Consider the following 13117-nt stretch of genomic DNA (forward strand, 5'->3'; position numbering starts at 1 on the left):
ATTTTTCATCACCATCTAGAATTCCAGCCAAGTGATAACTTTGCTTAAATTCAGAACCTCCGATTGGATTCAGCTTGTCTTGTGTGTTCTTTAATTCTACCTGTATGTATATATGTATATTAAAAAGAAAAAAGTCAACTCACAATCGAGAAGTGGGTTTATGTAAATATGTACTACTAGCATTCAATAAGCATGGAAAATACCTGGAATATTTATACACTCTGTGATAACTCATGGGAGGTGACGAAATGAATCATTTATTTCAAGCTTATAAATATACTTTTTAATTGAAATTTTCGTTATAAATTTTATCTTTCTGGTAATGATTCTCTGAATAGGACAACAGTTCTTTGAATAGGACAACACATTTGAAGGATACGTTTGTATTACTATTATGCTCGTCGGCAATCACCCGGTCTATATTTCCTTTCTTTTTGGCCAGTGACGTTTTTTTAGATCCTGAGACAATTTATCATTGTCATTGTCGAGAGGATCGTAGTGTTTGGCCAACAGATATAGTGTCTATTATTAAGGCCCATTTCAGGGGCCCCAAACGTGCACTTATTTTCATGTACATATGATAAACCGCCGCTGCCAGTTCTTTCTTCTGAAGCGCAAGTTAACCTTATTAAATTTATCAATTGTAATCACTGCTTTCGATTTTGAACAACATCTCGTATCCGAATCGGTTTTTATGAAATGCATTATGATGAACGATGTTCTCATTCCCGTTCCCATTTGTCGGAAATACACAGGCAGCGAACATATTTGAAAAAATTCAACTGTTTATTTATTTTACCCTAACAACTATAGCTTTGATATCGAATAATGGTCTATTAAACGTTGTAGGCTCAGTTTTCACTTTGAAATGCTGTTCTGGCGTTTGAAATTTTGAATTTTTAAACGCCAGACCAAAATTTTTTTGAAGTAACCCGACATATGGAAGGCCAGGTAGTTTTGTACTTTTTTTAACGTATACCTCGGTGCATTATTTTGCATGAAATGGTATGCTGTACCTGCAGTCATAATGTCTGATATTGAGGGCAAAAAATCATTTTGCAGAGCAATCAGGTACTGATCCTGATATATAGTCCCTTTGACAAAAAAGGGGACCTGGGTCAGCTGAGCTTATGGATGTACAAATCGTAATTTTTGTTATTTTTACGATACAATCGTCTTAGAATGCTTCTTTGGCCCTTCTGCGAATAAATTCTTCATCTGAGTCAATAAAGCTAGATGCATTATTTTATATGTATTACTTTTTTGGGTTTCAATACAACGACGATTTTATTGTATGTATGTAGGTTAAGGATTGCGGTAATTCTCTTTTTTTGTGGTGGTTCAATGTTATTCTTCTGTGTAATAGATATTGTATTTTACATTATGGGGATAGGGTGATTGAGACGAAGGTGTTGGTTATGCACAAAAATTTATTTACATACATATGTAAATAGGGTATTTTTCCCTGTGTGTATGTACCTACGTATGTTTTGAATTCTCGCTGTTTTCATCCTTGTATGGCAAGAAAATCCACTATTGTTTCTTCTCATCGGCCGTCTTCTTACAATAATTTAAATCAACTGACAGGCGCGATTTTTAAAACATACATCTGAGTCAATAGAGAAAGTTAAAGAAGTTTCCAAACTATTTTTACAACACCTATGGGCTATGTATATGTATAACATGAAAACAACTCTTGCAATATTTTCCGTAAGTATGATTCCTGGGTTCAGAATCCATTATTCGGGACAGCTAAACCAGTAGGCTTAAGCGCCTTAAAAATCTAATTAATTTAATTAGTGACTGATTTGAAACAAAAATACAAAGATCAGCCTTTAAATGATTTCTGGGTGAGTTGAGTTTGTCAGAAGAGTACCCCAATTTTTTAAAACAAGCCATTATTGTTTTACTTCCGTTTTCTACAACCTATGTATTTATGCGAAGCGCGATTTTCTTATTATGCTGCAACGAAGTCAAAGTGCAGGGACAGGCTCGACAGCATACCAGATATTATGTAGAATACAACCTACCAATATTGTGTCTGATATCAAGAAGATATGCAATTCAAGGACTTACATATATCATCAAAGTCATTAAGTGCTTTATTTATTCATATTTTTATGTTTAGAGGTTTTTTTCTAATAGTTTTGATATATCTTCGACATATTAAAAATACTAATATCTATTTTTAATTTATCATAGGGCTCTACATTATCGTTCCAGGGCCTGGGATTCTTCTATATATCTACCTAGATATTTACATATGTTCATACATAATCGAAATATGATGACTACAGGTAGGATAGTCACAGTGCTATTCATTGTTCGGCAAACCTTAAACAATGCATTTACAACCTTTGAACAATACACGGCCCCCTCAGGCTCCGGTGACTAATGATGACTGTTACGTTCGTCCCTGGTCTAGCCTACTCGTGGTATTTTGCGACAGTGTCTTTTTTCAGTCATGGCGGCAGTTTCTTGTGTTTGATTATACGTCACACTTCCCAAAATATGTTTATACCATTTTTTAGATCCTGAGACAATATATATTGTCGCCAGAATCCTGGTGCTTAGCCAACCAAAATACTGTCGATTATTATCGGATCTAGATCCTGAGACAATCTGTCATTGTCATGGCGGTAGATATTAGGGTTTCTGAAAATCCGGGTTTTCAAAACCCGACGTATCCGGGTCCACAATTTTGAAAACCCGGTGGATTCGGGTCCCAAATTAAAATCAAAAATTTCCAAATTTTGAATTCTTGTTTCATTATACGATTCTGGAAAAAAATTATAGAAGGAGGTAAAAAACATATAATAAAGAAATACAAATATATTACAGTATATCAGTATATAAAAATAATATATGGGTGAAATTCTAAATTTAGCGAAATTTCAGTACGCCGTATTGTTTACGTCTGCATTCCACTATTCGTAGATTTCTCTGAAGCTAATGCTGGGGAGGGAGATTATTATCTTTTCTGAGAGATTATTATCTTTTATTACCCTTTCGTGAAAATTGTAGTCACATTTCGAAGATAATTTTTATTAGTTAAGTCTCTTTTTAAGATTCTCCATGTTAGAAAACCGGTGTTTCTAGCTGTCCTTCGCCAACAAGGAATTATCCTATGTGTTCTTTGGCAATTTCTCGGTTGACGTCTCCTCTCTTTTCGTTCGTTTACTATATTCTAAATGATAATTGGTGATTAATTTTAATAAACGTTTATATTTTTCCACATTGCCTGACGAGGGTATACACATTTGAAGTACCGCCATCCCAAAGATCTGCTTCTACAGCGTGGGCAGAGTTCTGCTGTTAAATTTATGGCGAATGCAAAGAGCTTCAATAACTTTTTTAATATAATTTCTGAGCGTTTCGCTAGTGCATCCGGAGCCGGGTTTTAAGTCATTACCCGGCCGGGTCGAGCCGAGTCCAGAAATCCTAGCAGTTATCTCTCAGGTCTGTCAGCGCCCAATAACTGGAGATTCGCAAATCATTTTTGTGTTTGGTAATATTTCACATTTTCCAAAATACTAAAACTTGTATCAACGATTTATTTTTAACAAGTTATATTCGTTGATAGAGTCGTCGATATTTGAAATTGATGTTTTTGTGCCACGAATTGCATTCAGGAGTCGGATTTCTTTCATTGCCGAATAGGTGAATGATTTCGTGCATTGACTCTTCTGAGAGATTATTATCTTTTATTACCCTATTGTGTAAATTTTTGTCACATTTCGAGGATAATTTTTATTAGTTAAGTCTCTTTTTAAGGTTCTCCATGTTAGAAAACCGGTGTTTCTAGCTGTCCTTCGCCAACGAGGAATTCTCCTATGTGTTCTTTAGCAATTTCTCGGTTGACGTCTCCTCTCTTTTCGTTCGTTTTTTATATTCTAATTGATAATTTGGTGATTATTTTTGATAATCGTATATATTTTTCCACATTGCCTGACGATGGTATACACATTTGAAGTACCGCCATCCCAAAGGTGCTATGTTTTCATTTCTTTCTTAGTCTGAGGCTCTTAGGCAGAGTTCTGCTGTTAAATTTGTGGCGAATGTATGGAAAGACATGCCATCTTTCTCATTTTATTGTCATAAGACATCCTTCTTATGATATTGTAGAATTTATTGAGGACACGTGATGTAATTTCAATACACACACCTTTTTGTCCTTTTGTAATTTTGATGAACGCTGTTCTAGTTACATATGTGCAGACGTTTTCGATTGCTTCCAATCCCGGAAGGTTACTTCAGCACCGGGATTGCGGTGCTGGGAATTTCCGATCCCGGGATCCCGGTGCTAGCACCGGGATTTGAAATGTATAAGAAAAAAAAGTTCAATTGCATGTTTTCATATCTCATAAACGTTCAATTGCGATTTGCAAACTCTCCCGATGTTTCACGCAAAATATACACCCATGTTGGCGTACTAATTTTGGGATTTTGGCTACATTATTTAAATTTTCGGTTCGCATCCATAAATTTCTAAGATTAAATAAAACACATCCGAAAATTTTATAAAGTAAAAAACATCGCTTCATTGATTCGTTTTTTACATATAGTAATCTATGTATTTGAGGAATATAAGAAGGATAAAAAACAAAATTCGATAATCGAACATACATATGTATGTATGTACTTACACGTTCACACATACCGGCAATGAGCATTTTCAATACAAATTGAACACAAATGTAGGACAACTTACACAAGACAAAAGTTCTACTTCCGGCTTACGAATTCCGACCAAAAAAGAATACAAATATAAATTTTCATCTAAATATGTTCAGGGCGTTGAAATAATCGTTTTCACAACATTTTTGTCTTTTCGGTTACGAATTTTGTGATTCATAACCGGAATGATTTTTGATTTGATTTTTGATTTGATTTTTGATGAAAAAAAATCACGAAGTGATTATTTTCACTCAACCATGTGTCTCAAAGTTAATTTTTTTCTTCATGGCTCTATAGTATTCTGATTTCTAACTGGCATCTTCAGACGATCTCTTCTGATATAAATATTGCATCTATTAAATTATAATAGAATCGTAATTCCGATCAACGGAATTGATAATTTATTAATAATTAAAATATTTAATTTTTTTGAATTAAAAATTCATCCGATCGCAATCATAATCATAATCTGTTAAGATGTATGCGGGATGCTTTGGATGTTTGAGACCGAAAGCAGATTGAGTCTTAAATAAAAACTAAGGAATGATTGGTTGTTTTATGATATCCTCAGACAGCAACCTCCTGACGCCAATCCTCAGGAATTTTCTCCTGCGGTTCCCAAGTGTTCTATCTCTGGATACTGTTTACTTTATCTACACACAGTATGTAGTAACAACAATATTCTGAAACAACTGGTTTCATGACTTTTTCGTTGAAATTTCGAAAACTCCGATTTTCCGCACGAAGTCCACTCCTAGCAGGACTTCGTCATGGATATCGGCCACGGCGAAATTTCACTTGATTATGATTATGATTTGCTCATGCACTTGATCTTGACCTCTGCACCGGTGTCGAAAAATCTCTGCACCGGTGTCGACAACCATTTGACACGGTATGTCACCAATCGTTGCCCGCCAATGTAAGCTCGCTGGGTGGTCCTCTCTCGCCTTTGAATGCCGCCAAATGCAATGCATGGCACATGGCATTCTGTCCATGGCACGAAGTAGCTCAGCTGTCGTCAGATCTCTTCGGTCGCCGACTATTTCTATTTCTTCGTTGCTCTGCTCATCTCCGATTCCACTTGACTGACACCAATGTTGCGTGGACGTGAGGTGGGGGCTTCCAGAATCGGAGAGAAAGACGCAGGAAGTTGTAGTAGCGGTTTATTGGTCTGCTCTCGTTGGCGCTCCAGGTCGGAATGCTTTCCAGACCGAGAGCGCCCCATATTTATACCCGTTGGGCACAATACACATACATGTAAACTATTGGTCGATGAGTGGGGCGATCCCATTGGCCGTTACATACGGCTTATTCATTAGGCGAGGACATTTTGGCGCGAGCGAGAGATCAGGTGATCAGCGCTCGTAAGCCATTGGTCCACGAGCACCACCCACCTAATCTCTACGTTACATTATCAATAATAATTTCAGGTTCGTTGTCAAAATCATATAAAGAGTTATTACTTGGGAATTGATTATTATCGATTCATTCATTTTCAGAATCAGTAGAGCTGCGGAATTATTAATAATTAAAAATATATTTAATTTTTTTGAAAAAAAAAAAAACTCATGCGATCGCAATCATAATCACAATCTGTTAAGATCTATGCGGGATGCTTTGGATAATGTAATACATACAAGACGGTTTTTTTTTTTAAACCAGTGTGATCAGATCAATTTACAAACCTCATTTACGTTTCACTTACGATTCCAATTCTGGAAAAAATTTGCCTCTTATCAGATCGTTTTCATACTTTGACACATTACTCATTTTGGTCATCAATTTAAGTAAATGGATCCTCCGCCATTACGATAGAGATAAAATATCGTTTAAGACGCGTTTGAAGTTTGCAAATTTGAAATCTTGGTGACGTCTATGTAGTCTTTAGTTTTATACATAGATGGCGGTAGTAAGATAAAATTATTGGTATTTTTATTCAAAATAATAATTTTGATTATATGTATATTCAAATTTTTTATTATAATGTGGGTTTCGAGGGAACCAGGTTGTTCCTCCTCCACCAGTCATGACTGAATGACTGGAAGTCCTCCTATTTTTTGAGCTTCTGGTTTTACTTCGCCGTCGGTCCCGATTACCGTGGCGTTGTTCTTTATCGAATATGACATTGGCGCCCGCTTCTGTGAGTCAGGACCGAATGACTGAGTGACAGCTCCAATGTCTCTTTGGGGTCGCCTCATCACTCCCCACCTTTCGTCTTGGTGACACATGATCGCGGCTTTAAGTTGCCCGTGGAACCTCTACCATCCCATTTGCTCCAGTCAACCTATTTAAATTTTTAAATAGTGTTCTCCAATTGTCGTCCTTGGTCGGCTAGTTTTGACGGCTAACAGTTAATTTTGCTAGTGCATAACGGTAAAAATATAATGGTAAAAATAACACTTTTTTCTACATGTTTCGCCCGATGTTTGCGGGATGCTTTGGATAATTTTGTACATACATGACGGTTTTGCGCTCTTTTTTGTTTTTTAAAACCAGTCTGATCAGATCCTTTTTTTGATTATACATATGTATAATCAAATTTTTTAATATAATGTGGGTTTTGTGGGAACGACCGACATTATATGCGCAAGCGTTGGCCATGAGGCGCGTATTTTTGACCAATAAATCATATACATATCCATGAGTATTTTTGAATTTTTTCGCGTTCGATTCATTAGGATATCCTTGTGGAATACAATAAATTTCAGATATATACTATTACTAGTAAGCAAATAGTTGAAAAACAACAATTTTGGGGTTGAGGAAAATTTTTTCGAATCAATAAGGATTTACATATATTTAATATACATATAATATAAAATAATAATATTTAATATATAATATACAAGAAATAATTAAAATAAAGTACTTACCGTTGCCTGACGATGGTATACACATTTGAAGTACCGCCATCCCAAAGGTCTGCTTCTACAGCGTGGGCAGAGTTCTGCTGTTAAATTTATGGCGAATGCAAAGAGCTTCAATAACTTTTTTAATATAATTTCTAAATGTCGGTGTGACTGCAATATTAAAGCATGTGCTACGCGAATGTACTTCTGACAAATTGTTTACCGTAAGTTTGTTTTGTGACAATCTGCCCAGTACGCGGCTTTTTTTCCATTGACAGATTTTGCAATACTTTTATTATCTATCTACCGCCACCCACATAATCTCAACGTTAAAGTACTCTTTATTTTAAATTTTAAAAGCTTCAGACATTTTCGATAGGCTTTAGGTCTGGTGATTTGCCTGGCCAAGGAAGTAACCGGATATTATGGAAGGCCAGGAAGTTTTTTACTTTCTTGTTTGTGTACCATGGTGCATTATTTTGCATAAAATGGTTTGCTATACCTGCAGTCATAATGTCTACTATTGAAGGTAAAAAAACATTTTGCAGAGCAATCAGGTACTGATCCTGATGCATAGTCCCTTTGACAAAAAAGGGGACCTGGGTCAACTGAGCTTATGGTCCATATGTTATGGATGCCCAAATCGTAATTTTTGTTATTTTTACGATACAATCGTCTTAGAATGCTTCTTTGGCCCTTCTGCGAACAAATTCTCTAATTTGTGGAGAAATTACAACGCCTGATTCATCCGACAAATGAATTCTCGCTGTTTTCATACTCTGATGGCAAGAACTTGTGCTTTTCATATTGGGATAATCCACTACTGTGCCTTGGATCTTCTCATCGGCCATCTTTTAACAATATTTTAAATCAACTGACAGACGCGATTTTAAAAATATGTCAAAGCTAGATGCATTATTTTATATGTATTACTTTTTTGTGTTTCCGAAGGTTTGAATTTTTATTAAACGACTTTAACCCTTTGTGGCCCAACCTCTTTTTGCTTTTTTTCTCTGGTAACGCTAAAATCGAAGTGGTGTCGAAATCGAACCACTGGGACACTAGGGAAAAATATTGAAATTGTGGTCATTCCACGGCACCACTGGGACACAAAGGGTTAAGCAAATGTCACATTCGTATGGTTTTTATCCAATGTGATTTGTTTTGTTTATCGTGAGGTCCTATTGTTGATCAAACGACTTTTAACAAGTTTCACATTTATTCGATTTTTCCATTTTGACAGTCCCTTTGACAAAAAAGGGGCGAATGTATGGAAAGACATTCCATCCTTCTTATGATATTGAAAAAATTATTGAGGACATGAAATTACATAATTTTTGCGCCACGCATTGCTGCTCACAACCTCGTCGACAGATTTCGTGCTTCCCCTCGGGCCTTCATGTAGAATTGATACACAAACTTCCGATTGCCGTAGCGTGTTGTGAGTTACTCAATTATTAGCTGGTAGTCGTCCTGCGTATCCTGTGGAAGCCGGCAGACGAAGTTCATGGCCGCGCCACTCATTGCTGCACACAACCTCGTCGACAGATTTCGTGCTTCCCCTCGGGCTTTCTTGTAGAATTGATATACGGACTTCCGATTGCCGTAGCGTGTTGTGAGTTTCTCAATTAGTAGCTGGTAGTCGTCCTGCGTATCCTGTGGAAGCCGGCAGACGAAGTTCATGGCCGCGCCACTCATTGCTGCACACAACCTCGTCGACAGATTTCGTGCTTCCCCTCGGGCTTTCTTGTAGAATTGATATACGGACTTCCGATTGCCGTAGCGTGTTGTGAGTTTCTCAATTAGTAGCTGGTAGTCGTCCTGCGTATCCTGTGGAAGCCGGCAGACGAAGTTCATGGCCGCGCCACTCATTGCTGCACACAACCTCGTCGACAGATTTCGTGCTCCCTCAAGTCGAGCTGTGAATCGGAATCTCGCCAGAAATTCCTCCGAGGAACCTGACCCATCGTATGTCGGGATTATTATTCTCGTCCAGGCCCCCGTTGCGTGGCATCTGATTGCTGATTTCAGTGCTAGAAGCCATCGTTCCACTAGTCCATTTACCTGTGGGTGGTACGTCGTTGTCCTGTTGTGCTTCGTACCCAGCAGCTGGCTCAAGGCATTGAAAAGCTCACATTCGAACTGTCTCCTTTGATCAGTCGTAATCGTTTCTGGGCTTCCAAAACGGGCCAGCCCTACAACGAATGTTTTGCCTCTGTTTCCGCTTTTATGTCCGGGATTGGGATGGCTTCCGACCATCGTGTGTAGCGGTCCACACATGTCAAGATGTATGTGTGTCCATTGGATGGTGGTAATGGTCCCACTATGTCCACATGAGCATGAGCGAACCTTGATGTTGGCGTGGTGAAAATTCCTATCGGTGTCTGTGTATGACTCGTGGTTTTTGCTCTCTGGCAACTCGTACAGGTCCGTGTCTTGATCTTGACCTCGATCCATTTTACGATGTGTAGGTAAGAAGGAGACTTTGACGCCTGTCTCGCTCTCCTCCTTTTTTTCGTTCAGCACTTAATACCGGTTTCTGGGGAGCTGTTGATATAGTTCTAAGTTAGAACAAAAATCTCTGCACCGGTGTCGACAACCATTTGACAACCGATCAACGGAATTGATAATTTATTAATAATTAAAATATTTAATTTTTTTGTATTAAAAATTCATCCGATCGCAATCATAATCATAATCTGTTAAGATGTATGCGGGATGCTTTGGATGTTTGAGACCGAAAGCAGATTGAGTCTTAAATAAAAACTAAGGAATGATTGGTTGTTTTATGATATCCTCAGACAGCAACCTCCTGACGTCAATCCTCAGGAATTTTCTCCTCCGGTTCCCAAGTGTTCTATCTCTGGATACTGTTTACTTTATCTACACACAGTATGTAGTAACAACAATATTCTGAAACAACTGGTTTCATGACTTTTTCGTTGAAATTTCGAAAACTCCGATTTTCCGCACGAAGTCCACTCCTAGCAGGACTTCGTCATGGATATCGGCCACGGCGAAATTTCACTTGATTATGATTATGATTTGCTCATGCACTTGATCTTGACCTCGATCCATTTTACGATGTGTAGGTAAGAAGGAGACTTTGACGCCTGTCTCGCTCTCCTCCTTTTTTTCGTTCAGCACTTAATACCGGTTTCTGGGGAGTTGTTGATATAGTTCTAAGTTAGAACAAAAATCTCTGCACCGGTGTCGACAACCATTTGACACGGTATGTCACCAATCGTTGCCCGCCAATGTAAGCTCGCTGGGTGGTCCTCTCTCGCCTTTGAATGCCGCCAAATGCAATGCATGGCACATGGCATTCTGTCCATGGCACGAAGTAGCTCAGCTGTCGTCAGATCTCTTCGGTCGCCGACTATTTCTATTTCTTCGTTGCTCTGCTCATCTCCGATTCCACTTGACTGACACCAATGTTGCGTGGACGTGAGGTGGGGGCTTCCAGAATCGGAGAGAAAGACGCAGGAAGTTGTAGTAGCGGTTTATTGGTCTGCTCTCGTTGGCGCTCCAGGTCGGAATGCTTTCCAGACCGAGAGCGCCCCATATTTATACCCGTTGGGCACAATACACATACATGTAAACTATTGGTCGATGAGTGGGGCGATCCCATTGGCCGTTACATACGGCTTATTCATTAGGCGAGGACATTTTTGCGCGAGCGAGAGATCAGGTGATCAGCGCTCGTAAGCCATTGGTCCACGAGCACCACCCACTCAATCTCTACGTTACATTATCAATAATAATTTCAGGTTCGTTGTCAAAATCATATAAAGAGTTATTACTTGGGAATTGATTATTATCGATTCATTCATTTTCAGAATCAGTAGAGCTGCAGAATTATTAATAATTAAAAATATATTTAATTTTTTTGAAAAAAAAAAAAACTCATGCGATCGCAATCATAATCACAATCTGTTAAGATCTATGCGGGATGCTTTGGATAATGTAATACATACAAGACGGTTTTTTTTTTTAAACCAGTGTGATCAGATCAATTTACAAACCTCATTTACGTTTCACTTACGATTCCAATTCTGGAAAAAATTTGCCTCTTATCAGATCGTTTTCATACTTTGACACATTACTCATTTTGGTCATCAATTTAAGTAAATGGATCCTCCGCCATTACGATAGAGATAAAATATCGTTTAAGACGCGTTTGAAGTTTGCAAATTTGAAATCTTGGTGACGTCTATGTAGTCTTTAGTTTTATACATAGATGGCGGTAGTAAGATAAAATTATTGGTATTTTTATTCAAAATAATAATTTTGATTATATGTATATTCAAATTTTTTATTATAATGTGGGTTTCGAGGGAACCAGGTTGTTCCTCCTCCACCAGTCATGACTGAATGACTGGAAGTCCTCCTATTTTTTGAGCTTCTGGTTTTACTTCGCCGTCGGTCCCGATTACCGTGGCGTTGTTCTTTATCGAATATGACATTGGCGCCCGCTTCTGTGAGTCAGGACCGAATGACTGAGTGACAGCTCCAATGTCTCTTTGGGGTCGCCTCATCACTCCCCACCTTTCGTCTTGGTGACACATGATCGCGGCTTTAAGTTGCCCGTGGAACCTCTACCATCCCATTTGCTCCAGTCAACCTATTTAAATTTTTAAATAGTGTTCTCCAATTGTCGTCCTTGGTCGGCTAGTTTTGACGGCTAACAGTTAATTTTGCTAGTGCATAACGGTAAAAATATAATGGTAAAAATAACACTTTTTTCTACATGTTTCGCCCGATGTTTGCGGGATGCTTTGGATAATTTTGTACATACATGACGGTTTTGCGCTCTTTTTTGTTTTTTAAAACCAGTCTGATCAGATCCTTTTTTTGATTATACATATGTATAATCAAATTTTTTAATATAATGTGGGTTTTGTGGGAACGACCGACATTATATGCGCAAGCGTTGGCCATGAGGCGCGTATTTTTGACCAATAAATCATATACATATCCATGAGTATTTTTGAATTTTTTCGCGTTCGATTCATTAGGATATCCTTGTGGAATACAATAAATTTCAGATATATACTATTACTAGTAAGCAAATAGTTGAAAAACAACAATTTTGGGGTTGAGGAAAATTTTTTCGAATCAATAAGGATTTACATATATTTAATATACATATAATATAAAATAATAATATTTAATATATAATATACAAGAAATAATTAAAATAAAGTACTTACCGTTGCCTGACGATGGTATACACATTTGAAGTACCGCCATCCCAAAGGTCTGCTTCTACAGCGTGGGCAGAGTTCTGCTGTTAAATTTATGGCGAATGCAAAGAGCTTCAATAACTTTTTTAATATAATTTCTAAATGTCGGTGTGACTGCAATATTAAAGCATGTGCTACGCGAATGTACTTCTGACAAATTGTTTACCGTAAGTTTGTTTTGTGACAATCTGCCCAGTACGCGGCTTTTTTTCCATTGACAGATTTTGCAATACTTTTATTATCTATCTACCGCCACCCACATAATCTCAACGTTAAAGTACTCTTTATTTTAAATTTTAAAAGCTTCAGACATTTTCGATAGGCTTTAGGTCTGGTGATTTGCCT

Source organism: Arctopsyche grandis, chromosome 2 (assembly GCF_051622035.1).
Source record: "Arctopsyche grandis isolate Sample6627 chromosome 2, ASM5162203v2, whole genome shotgun sequence".
Taxonomy (NCBI): Eukaryota; Metazoa; Arthropoda; class Insecta; order Trichoptera; family Hydropsychidae; genus Arctopsyche; species Arctopsyche grandis.